This window comes from Mytilus galloprovincialis, chromosome 2 (assembly GCF_965363235.1).
Source record: "Mytilus galloprovincialis chromosome 2, xbMytGall1.hap1.1, whole genome shotgun sequence".
Taxonomy (NCBI): domain Eukaryota; kingdom Metazoa; phylum Mollusca; class Bivalvia; order Mytilida; family Mytilidae; genus Mytilus; species Mytilus galloprovincialis.
This window is the reverse complement of record NC_134839.1, coordinates 87,884,946-87,898,566: the sequence shown is the minus strand read 5'-3', so window position 1 is coordinate 87,898,566 and position 13,621 is coordinate 87,884,946. Positions and strand designations below refer to the sequence as shown.

At 31.9% G+C, this 13,621-nt stretch overlaps 1 long non-coding RNA gene across 1 annotated transcript; it reads left to right on the top strand.

Annotated features, from left to right (window-relative positions):
- Nucleotides 1-1,535: 1,535 nt before the first annotated feature.
- LOC143064747 (uncharacterized) lies at nucleotides 1,536-13,330 on the top strand. The gene is made up of 4 exons (XR_012975317.1): nucleotides 1,536-2,070; nucleotides 3,163-3,250; nucleotides 7,455-7,562; nucleotides 13,306-13,330. It is a non-coding gene; the product is annotated as an uncharacterized LOC143064747 (long non-coding RNA).
- Nucleotides 13,331-13,621: the final 291 nt, after the last annotated feature.

Sequence of the window (13,621 nt, the reverse complement as noted above, 5' to 3'; positions counted from 1 at the left end):
TTATAATGTATATCATAATTATCATGATTAAATAACCAGTAAATTTTTGTGCATAAAATTTTGCACCTAAAACGCTGAAAACCGTTTTCCTTAAGCAGCCCCCAAACCCCCTGCCTACAGTTGACTGAATACCTAGCTACGCCCCTGTTACAATAGGATCATTTTCAGGTTGAACAATCAATCGATTGGACATCTTGTTTTCTTCCAAAAACTACCGGCGTGATTTCAAAAGACTTACCTTTACTTATTGTCCCAAACTGTGTACACAATGCTCAGGACAACAATGATTGTGTCAGATCCAAATCAATTTGTTATATCTGTACTATAGCGTGAAGGTGAATCAAATACTAACCGCTGTGCAAATACCTCTCTAAACAAAAGACTGGTATGGTGCTACCACCAAATGAAATATATACAGCAGTAACCTTGACGATAAACTCATATAAGGGATTGGGACGTATTTTACAAATATTATCAATAATATTGGGAAGCCAACCGGTAAAGCTATTACTTGTTGTAAACAGGAAATGAAAATCCATACATTTATTTTTGTGTTTAAGATGTACATGTACCCGACAACGTCCACTCTGTGTTTTGTAAGATGTATTTCTATTTTTATCCATCAGAGAGGTTAAGACTTTTTCAATTGAAGTTTAAAGTTTGTTCTAATGTTGAATTGTGACACCACTGTTCAGAGTTTGGGAAGTTTTAAGTTCTCCGTAACATGTGCATTCCCTTACATTCTGTATGTTCCTGTCTAAATCCAGTAGCCTTACTTTATTGGTTGTCGTAGGTTGCTGTGTAACATATTTGTTTTTTATGTGTCATTTTCTTTTTTATATTAACAACTCCATTCAAAAAATTTGCATACCTATGAATTTCAATGCTTTTTGCTGTACATAATGAGGCATTCCTCATGTCCGAGAAATCTTGGTTTTGAATTGTTTGATTATGATATCATAGCTGATGATTTATTTAGTGGCCATTTTGTACAATGTAATCAATAGTTTCTGCCTTTAAAAACGTAGGATTTACTGAACACACGGTAATGTGTACATAAAGGGCGGTTGCAGTGCATTGAAAACCTGCATAGTTTGAAACAGCTGTCATTGGTGGGAAAGCCCGTTCACTTCCTTCATCGTGTAACCAACACTACTTATTTTTACATTCACAAATCCCCGCGAAAATTTCTCATACGTGAGTGCGTTTTGAAAGTCATATACGTTCGTACAACAACGCTAGCAAAGAATATCCCGCTTTCATAGATTCAAAAAATAATTGGAGAAACAATTAATTTAAATATTTAAATCTTTATACGATCTAGCTCAAATATTTATTACTTTCTCTTACTTTCAATCAAGCTGTAATCAACCAGACGTTCTTTCAACACAAACAGATCACTCACCATGACAGCATTTTGTCTAATCACAAAAAGGAGTTTCGAGTATGCGTAATATGTGTCTATAGATAAGCGTCTGTTAGATTCAAAGGGTTCAGATAGTGGCAATAGTAGTATACCGCTGTTTAATAGTTATAAATCGATTGGGCAAAAACTAATCCGGGCTACAAACTAAAACCAAGGAAATTATAAAAGAAAAACAACGTAACAACAAAAACACTGAACTGCAACAAAACCAAACGCCCACATACATAGAAACGGGCTTATTGAAAACAATTGGCATATTCCTGATCATATAGAAGTATGAGCAAAGATTCATTCCCATTCCTAAAGCCGACATTAGTGAAAATAATATGGTAAATGTTTTCGTAAACATGATTTATATGATAATATTTATGTGTTTATGTAGCATTCCAGCAATGCTATTTGGATTCAATATCGGTGGAGGAAACTTTCAGACAAACAAGCATATGGACTCCAATGTTATAATTACAAAAGACAAAATTGGACCTAAAATGTGTATCAAAGATTGTATGTTATACATAGGTTGTAATGGTGTAAACTATATACGAGATGAACTAACTTGTGAGTTGCTGTCTATCTTCTACCCTGATGATAAACTCATATTCGGTAATGGGACGTATTTTACAAATATTACCAAGTGGACGCAGGTAACTATCAAACGTATTATCACCAAATACTATCTGAAAAATCATTTTATTTGGCTTAACCACTATGTTTGTCTTATTTTGTTTGTTATCTAAACTCGGTAATGTTTGCGATAGTCATATGCAATTTCTTTTTAATTCGTAATTTATAATGTATATTTGGAATAAGCAATAGAAATGGGTTTCAAATTCCAATATTTCTGATTGAAATAAAATTTAAATCAAAAATTTTATTGATGAGTGTGTGTGTGTATTTTCAACAGTTTGTATTATCAAAATATTCAACGGTATATGTCTGTTACCCTATATTTTACATTTTTACTTATTATGTCTGTTTGTTTTGTTGGCGCATTGCTGTCAATATATATTGAAAGTTGATGTGACTGTCATACAAGTAAGAGGTTTAACTAGCTATAAAACCAGGCATAATACACAATATTCTTCATAAATAAAATTCTTGTACCAAGTCAATAGTACGACAGTTACTATCTAATCGTTTGATGTGTTTGAGGTTTAGATTTTGCCATTTGATTAGGGACTTTTCGTTTTGAATTTTTCTCAAAAATTAGTATTTTTAGGATTTTACTTTTGAGGAAACATATAAATTAAATTTAGAAATCCGATTTTCTCTCAAACTATCTAATGAAAGGCAAGCTATAACAAAACTATGTTTTAATCACTTTATTTACCCTCAGACCGCAAATAAAATACCAGATTACGTTATGATAATGTATTTTTGTAGGGTTAAAGCTTACCATTTTATGAAAAATATGTGCTTTATTGTTGGCACTTTACAATTCGCATTTTTTCCCCGCATTTTGATGTTCTTTTCAAATAGAAAAAAAGCACATCAAAATATAAGATACGGAATCTTGGTCACGTGAAAGCAACAAAAAATAAATACAATAAGTTTGAATGAATAACATAAGAATAAAAATGCGGGATAAAATGTCTGCAGTCTACATTAGACGACCTACTAACACACGACAATATTTTATAAAGTTAATGCTTTAATGATGACTTGAAATTTAACGAATCAGTATGACTGTTTTATTTCCATGATCAAGATTTCTGTTGTTTACAACTGTATTTCAGGAGGTAAATAGTTGCTATCCAAACCCATGCCAAGAAAACACATACTGTGTAGAAGCTTTATACAACCAATATGTGTGTGTTACATTTGGTAAGGTATTTGTAAACTATATATACTTTTAAGGTTAGAAAAAGTGGATTTCGTGGCAAATAAACCAAGAATTTTAAAAAGAGATTTTTGTTATAAAATTTTAAACATAGATGGCTCACTTGCAATAATCCTATCAAGCAACAAATTTCCAAATATGAGAGTAGAAGGAGAAAAGCTGAAAATTTTCTATAAAATGTCCATGTGTTTATTATTGACCATACAATATAAATAAACGATAAATCATACTGTTGTCGAGTTTGAATATGCGATGAATGGTCAGAAAATAAAAATAAAAAACTTTATCTCAAAAAAAGAAGGAGTTCGTGTTTATCAGCTGTCACACATTTTTTCTTCGACTGTTAGGGTTTGATTTCTACGGATTTCCGCTAGGGACATGCAAAGAAAAAAATATATATTGTGCGCACAACTTAAATATATTGTGCGTTAAATTCTTTGACCTTACAGATGGTACGGGGCTTCAATGTCTCCTTTTTATAGTGACAGAATGGAGAAATACATAAAGTTTTCTTTTGCAATGGGGCTCGATCACATGGAAATACTTTAGCAAAAGCCATTACTGCATTTGTATCGACTCCTGACAGGAATACTGAAGAAGTTACGTTTATTTCGTCTGAAACTTGGTTTACCAACAGATGCGTTAGAAGCCTCCACTTTTTTCCAGACTTTGTTTATATTGATTGACACAAGAATGACATATTACTTATTTTACGACTTTGATTTTGTTATGCTCCGTCGTTGATGGATATGGTTATTATATTTAAAAATCTTTACGTCCGTTACACGTACAAGTTTTTTTGTTAATATGACTGTGTTTGATCATGATTAAGTACAGTTTTGACTCAAAATGGACTGTTCGTTATTGAAATGTGACGGTGTGTACAGTCTAGGAAATTTACCATGAAGTTGTGATCAAATTAAGATAAAACTGAGTGCATATATAAATCGAAAGATGCAATATGAATGCCAATAAGACAGTTCTCAATCTAAGCCATAATTTATTAATTTCTTTACAACAAATATGGTTGACCTATTGCTTATTGTTTTAGAAAAGCAGACCAAAACACAAAAACTTTACACTGATTAATGAACCGTGAAAATAAGGTCAAGGTCAAATAAAATTTGCGCGACTGACATATACATGATATAGTTCATAAAATAATTCCATACACCAAATATAGTTGACCTATTGCATATAGTATTTGAAAAAAAAACAATACTCAAAAACTTAACTTTGACTACTGAACCATGAAAATGAGGTCAAGGTCAGATGACACCTGCCAGTTAGATATGTACACCTTACAATCAATCATTCCATACACTAAATATAGTAGACCTATTGTATACAGATAAGAAAAACAGACCAAAATACACTAACTTAACTATAACCACTGAACCATGAATGTGAGGTCCCGGTCAGATGACACCTGCCAGTTGGACATGTACACCTTAAAGTCCTTCTATACACCGAATATACTAGACCTGTTGCTTATAGTATCTGAGATATGGACTTGACCACCAAAATTAACCTTGTTCACTGATCTATGGAATGAGGTCGAGGTCTGACGGGCATGAGGACCTTGCAAGGTACGCACATATCAAATATAGTTATCCTATTACTTATGATAAGAGATAATTTAACATTACAAAATATTTCTTAATTTTTTAAGTAGTCACTGAACCATGAAAATGAGGACATTTGACATCTGACTGACGGAAACTTCGTAACATAAGGCTTCCATATACAAAGTATGAAGCATCCAGGTCTCCCACCTTCTAAAATATAAAACTTTTAAGAAGTTAGCTAACGCCACCGCCGTCGCCGGATCACTATCCTTATGTCGAGCTTTCTGCAACAAAAGTTGCAGGGTCGACAAAAATGAGGCAAAGGACATTGTACATGTGACTGACGGAAACTTCGTAACATGTGGCATCTATTTACAAAGTATGAAGCATACAGGTCATCCATCTTTTGAGATATAAAACTTAAAAGAAGATAGCTAACGCCGCCGCCGCCGCCGCTGGATTTCTATCTCTATGTCGAGCATTCTGCGTCATAAGTCGCATGCTCGACCAAAACGATAAACAGATATGAACCACACCAATTAACGACAATCACTGAATTACAAGCTCCCGACAAAGAACCGTATGCGTATTATGATTTAAATTTTTTAAGAAATGTGTTCAAATGTTTCAGGTCAAATTATAGTTTATTAAGAATAATCAATGAAAATGTATTCCTCAGTTGAATATTTTGAAAACAAACGAAACAATTATGGTTCATTTTTTCCAAATATGTTCCGTTTTTGGGCATCATTTATTCAAAAACGTGTGGCCCGATAGATCGCGATCGATACGATTGCCAATGAGACAATAATATACATATACACCATAGCTCATACAAATACAGGTTATATTCTTCTCGTATACTTTATGATGGTATGATACTCAACCACTAACGGGAGAGATTCTGCTTGATATTCATATGATTAAGACATAATATTTCAATAAGTTTAATTTAGGCGTTGAGCTGGCATGTCAATAACTTTTATAGATGTAGTCCTTTGTTAATTTACGTATCATTGTCATTTTGTTAAGTTTCATTCCTATTCTGACATCGAACACGGATTCTCTTAAACTGAGTTTTTCTGTGCGTATTGCTGTGTGTTTGGGTTTTTTTTTATCTGCATTAGTTAGAGGTAAAAAAGGAGGGTTGAGATCTCAAAAAACATGTTTTACTCCTCCACATTTTTGTGCCTGTCTAAGGTCAAGAGCCTCTTGCCTTTGTTGGTCTTGTATGATTTTTAATTTTAGTTTCTTTTATATATTTTGGATAGATATAGGAAGATGTGGTATAAGTGACAATGAGACAACTCTCCTTCCAAGTCACAGTTTATAAAAGTAAACCATTAAAGGTCAAGGTACGGTCTTCAACACGTAGCTTAGGCTCACAACGAACAGCAATCTATAAAGGGTCCCCAAAATTACTAGTGTAAAACCTTTCAAACGTGAAAAACAATGGTCTAATCTAGTCTTTATAAAAAACGAGAAACGAGAAACATATGAAAAGTTTAGTATTATGTCCATTATCACTGAACTAGTACATATTTTTGTTAATGGACCAACTGAAGCACGCCTTTGGGTGCGGGGTTTTCTTGCTGTATTGAAGAACCAAATGTATCAGATAAACCAACCTTATACGACATGCGCGCCTTATAATTATTGTGTACATTAAATACAGTTAAACTATACCTTTATTATCGTATCTGAAAATTTATAGACCAATTCTGACATATTTAACATTGACCAATAAACCATGAAAATAAAGTCAAGGTCAGATGATACCGACCAGACAAATATATATACATTACAATCATTCCATAAAACAAATAAAGTTCACTTATTCCTTATAGTATCTGAAAAACAAACCAAACAAGAATCAAATACCATGGACTAATGTACCATGAATATAAAATCAAGGCCAGATTAGTATTACTGCAAGATAGACAATTACACCATACAAACATTCCATACACCAAATATATCAAACTAAATGCTTATAGTATCCAGGAAATACACCAAAACACAAATATTTTACTTTGCCGGACAACTCAACCCTGAAATTAAGGTCAAGGGCAGATGACACCTGTCAAGTGGACATTTAGACATTAAAATCGTTCCATACAACCAAATAAAGAAGAACTGCTGCATTTGGTATCTGAGTTTTCGTCTAAACTACGAACACTTAACCTTGTTCAATGATCCATAAAATGAGGTCATGGTCAAGTAAAAACTGTTTTCCTAATTTTTGGCGCCCACCTTATTACTTTGTTGCGCACAGTATAGCATATTGTGCGCACAATATATTTAAGTTGTGCGCACAAAATATTTGAATTATGCGAACAAAATATTTAAATTGTGCGCACAATATATTACTTTGTGCGCACTATATATTTAAGTTGTGCGCACAATATATTTTAGTTGTGTGCACAATATATTATTTTGTGCGCACAATATTTAATTTTTTCTTTGCATGTCCCTAGCGGGCTCCATTTCATTATCATATTCCGTTTTTCTGATCCAAAAATGTGAAACATCATCTTTTCCGCATTTTTTTAATTATCAATACAATTTTTTACATTTTTTTGTATTTTAAATATTGATTATATTTTATATGTATTTTTAGATGTACCATGCGATTCTAATCCATGTTTAAACTCTGGAACATGCCGTAATGGAGTGAATAGATACACATGCAACTGTCCAATTGGATACTATGGAACAATCTGTCAATGTAAATATTCTTTATACAATCTCATATATGACTAAATACTATAATAGATGAACAGTTACATCGTATTTGTGTTTGGAGAGAGGGTGTTGGGGTTCGAAAAAACATTCAATTTAAGTATGCATAGATTACCTTATCCGTATTTGGCACAATTTTTTGGAATTTTGGGTCCTTAATGCTCTTCAAGTTTGAACTTGTTTGGCTTTATAACTATTTTTATCTGAGCTTTACTGATGACTCTTATGTATACGAAACGCGAGTCTGGCGTATCAAGTTATAAACCTTGTACGTTTGACAACTATTTCAGGTGCAACCCCGTATCCAAATAGTGGATTATTTCGTGATTGAACAGCGGTATACTACTGTTGCCTTTATTAGGGGGGAAACATCAAGCTAGTGTCAAGATAGATTATACAGATCAACATATCTTACTTATTTTGGTTTATGTTATAAGAGTAAGTGTGCAAACTTGTATTTATTGAGGAAAATTAAAATGTTTGTGGTCACAGAACCTCTTTCGTCTTAAGCATATAATAATGACAATACAGCAATTATATGCGCTGTGTATTTGTGAAAAAAATCATGGAATAGCTATCAAGTGAAATATATCCTTATTTATATATTCATTTCCATTATTCAGAGTATGTTAAAATCGAGAGTAAACAAAGTGTTATCGGATGGAAATTAATTACTTTTCACCCCGAGTTTTCATACAGTCCCTCTGAGAAAACATATTTATTTATATCATAAGATGCCATAGAGTCAAATCCGTACAAGTTTATATAAGAATTTCAAACGATCCCAAACGAGTTAAATGCCTAAAAAGTGTTATTGAATGTAGTTTAGTATAAAGACTTTTGGTAAATTATAGTAGAAGCTGACTCAGAATTCTCAAATTTGTAATTATGTGAGCAAAGTCATTCTTTATCAATCAATCTGGTATTTATCAAAATTGATTGCAGATATTTAAATTTAAGGTATATTACAAATACTTCCAAGTCATTAGACTTAACTACCAGTCGATTCGTTACTAGCATATATACATAGGGTTATATATATATATATATATATATATATTCGGGTTGTTGTCGCTTTGACACATTCCCCATTTCCTTTCTCAATTTTATAGGGACATACAGAAACATCTAAAATATATAAAACTCTACCTTGGGCTTTCAGTGCCGAGTACTAAAGAGACTTCGAAAATAAATTCTATAGAATAGTAAATGGACTGATAATGTGCTAGTATTAAGTTTTGATACACCAAAATATGAATCAAAGTTGTTATTTTTTTTTTTGCCACATGATTTGAATGAAATAAATTATGTCGTTTCATATATTAATAGTTAATATAGCTTCTTCTGCCCGGTTGAATTATTAATTGAATTTTATAGAACCAGCATTGTTATAAACTTTCTTGCTGACTTCACTTTTTGAATTCAACTATGCAATTGAATTTCAAAGTGTTCCTGAATAAATTATCAGCAATGACGTGACACAATCCGCATTCAACTTTCTAATAACATTTCATGGCGTCGTGCTTCTCCTGTTTTCCAGGAAACACAAGCTGCATTATGCATTATATGTGATTTTAATTACAAGATGGCTTATAAGAACTTGTATATAGGTTCTTTATGTATGGCTCTAATTGTGAGCCGTTGTGGTGGGAATTTCTTTCTTAGATAACTGTAGTTCAGAATCATACCAGTACTATTTGTGAAAGATTTTGTGTAGCGAAATTGATTCTAATGAGATGTAAAGTAGTTAGAAGGGATGATAATACCATGATACCTGGCATGTACATGTCGATATAGCTAGATGCGCAAGAATGTACAAGTCTTTTGTATAACACATGTATTAACATTTTTTCTTCGAAATTGTCTTATTCGTAGATTATTCCAGGCCTGGTTGAAGTTATATAAACACGATAATAGTCAAATTTAGCGGACGAGTATGAAATAATCGTAATCACATGGTTTATCCATATAATTGTTAAAGATTTAAATTAGTTGATAAATTATTAAGTTTTGATACATCAAAATATGAATCAAAGTTGTTATTTTTTTTGCCACATGATTTGAATGAAATAAATTATGTCGTTTCATATATTAATAGTTAATATAGCTTTTTCTGCCCGGTTGAATTATTAATTGAATTTATAGAACCAGCATTGTTATAAACTTTCTTGCTGACTTCACCTCTTTAAATTCAATTATGCAATTGAATTTCAAAGTGTTCCTGAATAAATTATCAGCAGTGACGTGACACAATCCCACATTCATCTTTCTAATAGCATTTCATGGCGTCGTGCTTCTCCTGTTTTCGAGGAAATACAAGCTTCAGTATACATTATATGTGATTTTAATTACAAGATGGCTAATAAGAACTTGTATGTAGGTTCTTTACGTATGGTTCTAATTGTGAGCCGTTGTGGTGGGAATTTCTTTCATAGAAACTGAAGTTCAGAATCATACCAGTATTATTTGTGAACGAAATTGATTCTAATGAAATGTATAGTAGTTAGAAGGGATGATAATACCATGATACCTGGCATGCACATGCCGATATAACTAGATGCGCAAGAATGTACAAGTCTTTTGTATAACACATGTATTAACATTTTTTCTTCGAAATTGTCTTATTCGTAGATTATATGAACACGATAAAAGTCATATTTACCGGACGAGTATGAAATAATCATAATCACAAGGTTTATCAATATAATTGTTAGAAAAGATTTCAATTAGTATAGATAAATTATGACAACTAGTGAAGACTAAAATAAATATAAAAAAGAGTATTGCAGAATTACACTTGATCCAAGGTTTTTATTATGGGGATAAACAATAGATAAAACCAGTAGGATGCAGTGTTTGTTGTAATATACAAACAGTGTTGTACCTGACAATTAACGTTAACAAAAATTAGAATAACAAATGAATAATAAAAGTTTTTAACAAAGATAATTTTAGGAACTGACTAAGCCTTACGAATTTCGTCTTTGTGTATGTTGCATTCAGGACTCTACAGTAGGCAGTACAAATGGTTAAACAATGTGTTACAACACCACCTAGCATCATATTCCGGGTAGCATTTTTGTTTTTGTTTAGTTCAATTTGCTTTTCATATTGGCTAAAATGTAAATAAAATGATTTAATTTCGCTTTAACTACTTATGTTCTGTTGATACTGCGTCAAAAATTCCTTGTGTAGACAATTTAAATCATTTTACCTTTGTTGTGCATATGGTTGTCTATTTATGAATCTCAAAATTTACAAAGAAAGCATTGACATAACAATGAAATGAGCTTAGTGCAAACAGTTCTGATACTACACTTGTACACAGAATTAAAACATAATATCACAATAATGCCTCGCTGACATTTTGACTTTACTTGTATGGTATTGTAAATGAGAGCGACCCTACATAAAAGATTATTTGATTAAAACCAAATATCGTAAAATGTCTTCTTTTTTATTCTCTCTATGTCCTCTATCTCTCAATGTTTATCTATTTATCGGTCTGTGTATTTGATTATCATTATAAAACCCTTTAAAAGATTTGTTTACGACAATACACGTTCATACAATCTAAAGTTCAGTCACGTCACAGAAAGAACGTACTGGGTCAGCTCCCCTTTAACCGCTATCTACGATGTTGGTTTGCTGATAGATTGATCTTCGACTTATTACTTTCAATGGCAGAAACCAATCCGACGCTGTAAGTCTTCATTATTGTCGGTGTATAAACCCAGTGCAGCATACACTCCAAAACCCATTATAGATTTGGCAGTGTTATGCCAACTGACGTCAGAGGGTCTGTATCTTAGGTATTAGATAATAGACCGCCATTTCACCGTCGTACGACTTTCTTCCTGGTATACTTCCAGTCATCGTTAATACTATGTCCGAGATGCATCGACCACTTCATCATTGTGGTTAGCGGACTGCACAGCTGACCGACATGGCCCTGAAAACTGTTGTTGTGAAGGAAGTACACTGCAAACCAACCAAACAACAATAGTAAATGTAAGTGATGGATATCCCTCATGGAAAGATTGGAAGAGTAGTTTGACATGTTTGAATAATTCATGGCGGGGACAAAAAAAAAGAACATTAATAAAGCACTATAATGCTGAAAATTGCATAAACAACAGATTTCAGAAGGAAAAGTGATTTCCAGTATGTTGAAAGAATGATCTCAAATTAAATAACATAAAAATTTGCAAATCTAAAAATCTCCTAGTAATTTCACCAACAATCCTTGTAAGACATAAGACCAACAGATAAACTTGAAGATAAAAAACTTTAAGGTGTCAACAAAAATAATTTTAAAATGTTGTTTTGGGACATGTTGTTAGTTGAAACATAGGTTATATGACATTGAAGATTAAAAGTTGTAGAGTGCCTTTTGATCAATTTATAAAGTATTTTTCAGCACCGAGCATTGATAATGTACTTTTTCAACGTAAACTAATTAAAAAAAGCTTATTTTATTGAAATGTGGATTTTATCTTTCGTGGTTGCAAAAATATATATTGAATTCTAAATATTCAACTCACTAAAATTGTTAATAGACGTTTGAAGGTGAATAAAATAAAATGTTTTGTTATACAAGTAATTAAAAGTTTTCAAATTTTACTAACTGTTTCAAGCCAATTACTGATAAATAAAAATAAGTGAACTAACTTAAATTGTTGATTAATTACAGATGATTATTGGAAATTTATAAAGTAAATTATAGACCTTACTTAAATACCTTTTATATATTCATATTTATATTTTTATTTACATTTTTATCAAAGATATTTTTAATTCTTAATTAATCATTTATCTTTCAGACATAATTTACAGAATCACTTTATGTAGTGTAGATCAAAAGTAATAGGCAATGGATAAATATATCCTTATTTATCAAACACCTAATATATACATTTGTGTATTCAAATATGAGGTCAAATATTTGTGTATTGAGATGTATATTAGGGTCTGTATAATTATGTACGACTGAGGTTTATTAGTAATGTGGTCAATTTGATAGACAGTTTAGGAGGTGGGGTCCACCTAGTCTCTGATTGTTTGATGATAATGACAGTTGTCACTCATACTTGTATTGTATCAATACCCAAATTACTAAATCAAACTGATTAAAAAAGCCTGTACATGGACTCATATTAATGATATACATTCTTGAATAAACTGCTCCAAAAATATACCCACAGTTTATATGTGTATTATGTGCACATACATGAGAACAATAGGTAACTATATGTCAGTGCAGTGAATACATTTAGTGGCTAACCTGTCGTGTTGTTAGGGAGGCCAGTGTCTTAAGAAAGATTTAGAACAGGTTCCAATCTTTCGAAAAACCAAATAAATTATGGAACTTTCTTTACTATTAATTTAATTCCAATTTTAGTCAATATCATCTAATTATATTTACATTGAATTAATAATTTACGATTATTTTTTTTTTGTACTTTTAATTACATGCTTCATATTTAGACTTGTTTTGACTCAATTGTTATTAGGTTGTCTGTAAATCTATTGTTCGATATACTTTTCCTGTTCTCATGGCATGGAATAAACAGGTAAGTAGCGTGTCTAATGAGGTCTGAATAATATGGTTTAATGTTAATTATCTTGAGAACACCCTGTCCTCGAGTTATATTTCAACTTGTGACATTAAACAGAAATTACTAAATATGTATGATATTATAATCAATTTACGTATTTTTATATTGTAGACACACCTTGCACTGATAAACAATGGTGGATATTGTGTAATATCCGGCTCCGGTTGGTACTGTTTCTGTCCGTCTGGTTACTACGGAACATACTGCCAGTGTAAGTATTATTGGGTGCTTCTAAACACTGCTAAGGAGTCCTTAGTGCACTAAGGACTGATAACATACCACTAAGGACTAGATGGGGTGCTGTTACATGTAATTTCTTTTCGTATTATGGTAGAAATTGATATTTAATGCATAAATTTCAAATTTTATAGAAAAATAATCATAAATAAACGAGATATTCAACATTATTTAGACACGTGCCTGTTTG